Source organism: Zea mays, chromosome 3 (assembly GCF_902167145.1).
Source record: "Zea mays cultivar B73 chromosome 3, Zm-B73-REFERENCE-NAM-5.0, whole genome shotgun sequence".
In the NCBI taxonomy this organism is placed as follows: domain Eukaryota; kingdom Viridiplantae; phylum Streptophyta; class Magnoliopsida; order Poales; family Poaceae; genus Zea; species Zea mays.
This window is the reverse complement of record NC_050098.1, coordinates 207642509-207647997: the sequence shown is the minus strand read 5'-3', so window position 1 is coordinate 207647997 and position 5489 is coordinate 207642509.

Sequence of the window (5489 nt, the reverse complement as noted above, 5' to 3'; positions counted from 1 at the left end):
ACATAGACCTCTTCCTTGATTGGTCCATTGAGGAAGGCACTTTTCACGTCCATTTGATAAAGTCTGAAGCCATGGTAAGTAGCATAGGCAAGTAATATACGAATTGACTCAAGCCTAGCTACGGGTGCATAGGTTTCACCGAAATCCAAACCTTCGACTTGTGAATATCCCTTGGCTACAAGTCAGGCTTTGTTCCTTGTCACCACACCATGCTCATCTTGTTTGTTGCGGAAGACCCACTTGGTTCCTACAACATTTTGATTAGGACGTGGAACTAAATATCATACCTCATTCCTCGTGAAGTTGTTGAGTTCCTCTTGCATTGCCAACACCCAATCTGAATCTCTTAATGTGTCTTCCACCCTGTATGGCTCAATAGAAGACACAAAAGAGTAATGTTCACAAAAATGAGCGACATGAGATCGAGTGGTTACCCCCTTATGAATATCACCGAGGATGGAGTTCATGGGGTGATCTCGTTGCATCGCTTGATGGACTCTTGGGTGTGGCGGTCTTGGACCCTGATCGTCTTCCTTGTCTTGATCATTGGCATCTCCCCCTATATCATTGTCCTCCTCTTGAGGTGGCTCTTCTTCATTTTCATTATCTTGAGCTTGATCCTCATCTTGAGTTGGTGGAGATCCTTGCATGGAAGATGACGGTTGATCTTGTGCTTGTGTGGGCTCTTTGGATTCCTTAGGACACACATCCCTAATGGACATGTTCCTTAGTGCGACGCATGGAGCCTCTTCATCATCTAGCTCATCAAGATCAACTTGCTCTACTTGAGAGTCGTTAGTCTCATCAAACACAATATCACAAGACACTTCAACTAGTCAAGTGGACTTGTTAAAGACTCTATATGCCCTTGTGTTTGAATCATAACCAAGTAAAAAGCCTTCTACAGCCTTAGGAGCGAATTTAGATTTTCTACCTCTTTTGACAAGAATAAAACATTTGCTACCAAATACTCTAAAATATGAAACATTGGGCTTTTTACCGGTTAGGAGTTCATATGATGTCTTATTGAGGATTCAGTGAAGGTAGAGACGGTTGATGGCGTAGCAAGCGATGTTGATTGCTTCCGCCCAAAACCGGTCTGAAGTCTTGTACTAATCAAGCATGGTCCTCGCCATGTCAAGTAGAGTTCTATTCTTCCTCTCCACTACACCATTTTGTTGAGGTGTGTAGGGAGAAGAGAACTCATGCTTGATGCCCTCGTCCTCAAGAAAGCCTTCTATTTGAGAGTTCTTGAACTCCGTCCCATTGTCGCTTCTAATCTTTTTTATCCTTAAGTCAAACTCATTTTGAGCCCGTCTCAAGAATCCCTTTAAGGTCTCTTGGGTTTGAGATTTATCCTGGAAAAAGAACACCCAAGTGAAGTGAGAATAATCATCCACAATAACTAGACAATACTTACTCCCACTGATGCTTATGTAAGCTATCGGGCTGAATAGGTCCATGTGGAATAGCTCAAGTGGCCTGTCGGTCGTCATGATGTTCTTGTGTGGATGATGAACACCAACTTGCTTCCCTGCTTGACATGCGCTACAAACCCTGTCTTTCTTAAAATGAACATTGGTTAGTTCCAAAATGTGTTCTCCCTTTAGAAGCTTGTGAAGATTCTTCATCCCAACATGGGCTAGTCGGCGATGCTAGAGCCAACCCATATTAGTCTTAGCAATCAAGCAAGTATCGAGTTCAGCCCTATTGAAATCAACTAAGTATAGCTGACCCTCTAATACTCTCTTAAATGCTACTGAATCATCACTTCTTCTAAAGACAGTAACACCTATATCCGTAAAAAGACAGTTGTAACCCATTTTGCATAATTGAGAAACAGAAAGCAAATTGTAATCTAAAGAATCTACAAGAAAAACATTGGAAATAGAATGGTCATGTGATATAGCAATTTTACCAAGTCCTTTGACCAAACCTTGATTTCTATCCCCGAATGTCATAGCTCTTTGGGGGATCATCATTTTTCTCGTAGAAGGAGAACATCCTTTTCTCCCCAGTCATGTGGTTTGTGCATCCGCTATCAATGATCCAACTTGAGCCTCCGGATGCATAAACCTACAAAATAAGTTTAGGCCTTGTTCTTAGGTACCCAAACGGTCTTGGGTCCTTTCACATTAGAAACAAACACCTTAGGTACCCAAACACAAGTCTTTGACCCCTTGTGTTTGCCCCCAACATATTTGGCAACTACTTTGCCTGATTTGTTAGTTAAAACATATGATGCATCAAAAGTCTTAAATGAAACATTGGGTTCATTTGATGCAATAGGGGATTTCTTTTTAGGCAATTTAACATGAGTGGATTGCCTAGAACTAGATGCCTCACTCTTATACATAAAAGCATGATGAGAGCCAGAGTGAGACTTCCTAGAATGAATTCTCCTAATCTTGTGCTCAGGATAACCAGCAGGATACAAAATATAGCCCTCATTATCCTGAGCCGTGGGAGCCTTACCCTTAACAAAATTAGATAATTTCTTGGGGGCATTAAGTTTAACATTGCCTCCCTGTTGGAAGCCAATGCCATCCTTAATGCCAGGGTGTCTCCCACTATAAAACATACTTCTAGCAAATTTAAAATTTTCATTTTCTAAGTCATGCTCATTAATTTTAGCACTAAGTTGAGCTATGTGATCATTTTGTTGTTTGATTAAGGCTAGGTGATCATGGATAGCATCAACATTAATGTCTCTACATCTAGTACAAATGGAAACATGGCTAACAATAGATGTAGAGGGTTTGCAAGCATTTAATTCATCAATCTTAGCATGTAATATGGCATTCTCATTTATAAGATTGGAAATAGAATCATTACAAACATTTAAATCCTTAGCCTTAGTAATTAAATTACCATTCTCAATCTTAAGGCTAGAAAGTGATTCATTCAACTTGTCAATTTTAGAAATTAAACTAGCATTATCATTTTTGAGGTTGACAAGAGAATCATCACAAACATTTAACTTCTCAACCTTAGCAATTAATTTGGCATTTTCAATTCTAAGGTTAGAGATAGTATCATGGCAAATGCTAAGCTCACTAGTCAATTTTTCACATTTTCCTATCTCCTGAGCATAAGCATTTTTAACCTTAACATGCTTCTCGTTTTCCTTAATTAGGAAGTCTTCTTGGCTATCCAAAAGTTCATCCTTCTCATGAATAGCACTAATTAATTCATTCAATTTTTCCTTTTGTTGCATGTTGAGGTTGGCAAAAAGTGTGAGCAAATCATCCTCATCATCACTAGAGCTAGCCTCATCACTAGATGTTGCATATTTAGTGGAAGCTCTAGATTTTACCTTCTTCTTTTTGTCGTCCTTTGCCATGAGGCACTTGTGGCCGACGTTGGGGAAGAGAAGACCCTTGTTTACGGCGATGTTGGCGGCATCCTCGTCGGAGGAGTCGGTGGAGCTCTCATCGGAGTCCCACTCCCGACAAACGTGGGCATCACCGCACTTCTGCTTGTAGTACCTCTTCTTCTCCTTTTTCTTACCCCTCTTGTCGTCGCCCCTGCCACTATCACTTGATAATGGACATTTAGCAATAAAATGACTGGGCTTACCACATTTGTAGCAAACTTTCTTGGAGCGGGGCTTGTAATCTTTTCCCCTCCTTTGCTTGAGGATTTGGCGAAAGCTTTTGATGATTAGTGTCATCTCCCCATTGTCGAGCTTGGAGGCGTCGATGGGGAGCCTACTTGACGTAGACTCTTCTTTCTTCTCCTCCGTCGCTTTGAATGCAACGGGTTGCACCTCGGGTGTGGAGGTGGTGCCTCGCTCGATGATTTGTTTGGAGCCTTTGATCATCAACTCAAAGCTCACAAACTTTCCTATCACCTCCTCGAGAGACATTAGCTTATATCTAGGATCACCACGAATTAATTGAACTTGTGTAGGATTAAGAAAAACGAGTGATCTTAGAATAACCTTGACCATTTCATGGTCATCCCATTTTGTGCTCCCGAGGTTGCGCACTTGATCCACCAAGGTCTTGAGCCGGTTGTAAATGGCTTGTGGCTCCTCTCCTTGGTTGAGCATGAATCGACCGAGCTCCCCCTCGATCGTTTCCCGCTTGGTGATCTTGGTCACCTCATCTCCTTCGTGCGCGGTCTTGAGCACGTCCCAAATCTCTTTGGCACTCTTCAACCCTTGCACCTTATTATACTCCTCTCGACTTAGAGAGGCGAGGAGTATAGTGATGGCTTGGGAGTTGAAGTGCCGGATTTGGTCGACCTCCTCCGAATCATAGTCCTTGTCCCCTTCCTTTGGTACCTGCGCACCATACTCAACAATATCCCATATGCTTTTGTGGAGTGAGGTTAGGTGATGCCTCATTTTATCACTCCACATAGAATAATCTTCACCGTAAAAAACCGGTTGTTTGCCTAATGGGACGGAAAGTAATGGAGTGCGTTTGGAAATGCGAGGATAGTGAAGGGGCATCTTACTATACTTCTTGCGCTCATGGCGCTTAGAAGTGGCGGATGCCGATTTGGAGCTAGAGGTGGAGGGTGACGAAGAGTCGGTCTCGTAGTAGACCACTTTCTTCATCTTCTTCTTCTTGTCACCTCTCCGTTGTGTCTTGATGGAGGAAGAGGATTCCTCCTTGTGCTTGTGGCCAGACTCCCTCGAGTGTGTTCTCCCCGAGCTTGTGGACTTGTCGCCGCCGGTCCCGATCTCCCTCTTGGCGGATGCTCCCGACATCACTTCGAGTGGTTAGACTCTAATGAAGTACCAGGCTTTGATACCAATTGAAAGTCGCCTAGGGGGGTGAATAGGCAAATCTGATATCTACAAACTTTAGGCACAACTACAAGCCGGGGTTAGCGTTAGAAATAAAGTCGAGTCCGAAAGAGAGGGCGAAAACAAATCACAAGCAAATGAAAGCGGATGACATGGTGATTTGTTTTATTGAAGTTCGGTTCTTGCAAACCTACTCCCCATTGAGGTGTTCACAAAGACCGAGTCTCTTTCAATCCTTTCCCTCTCTCAAACGGTCACCTAGACCGAGTGAGCTTTTCTCCTCAATCAAATGGGTCACTTAGACCCCACAAGGACCACCACAACTTGGTGTCTCTTGCTTTGATTACAAAGGTGTTGAGAACAAGAAATGGGAAGAAGAAAATCGATCCAAGCGACAAGAACTCAAATGGACACAAATATCTCTCTCTCACTAGTCACTAATTGTTTGGAGTGATTCCGGACTTGGGAGAGGATTCGATCTCTTGTTTGTGTCTTGGAGTGAAGTCTAGAGCTCTTGTATTGAATGCAATGGCTGAAAACTTGGATGCCTTGAAGTGTTGTGGTTGGGGGGTATTTATAGCCCCAACCACCAAAATGGTCGTTGGGGAGGTTGTCTGTCGATGGGCGCACCGGACTGTCCGGTGTGCCACCGGACACTGTCCGGTGTGCCAGCCACGTCACCCAACCGTTAGGGTTCGACCGTTGGAGCTCTGACAGCCTAGGCCACCTG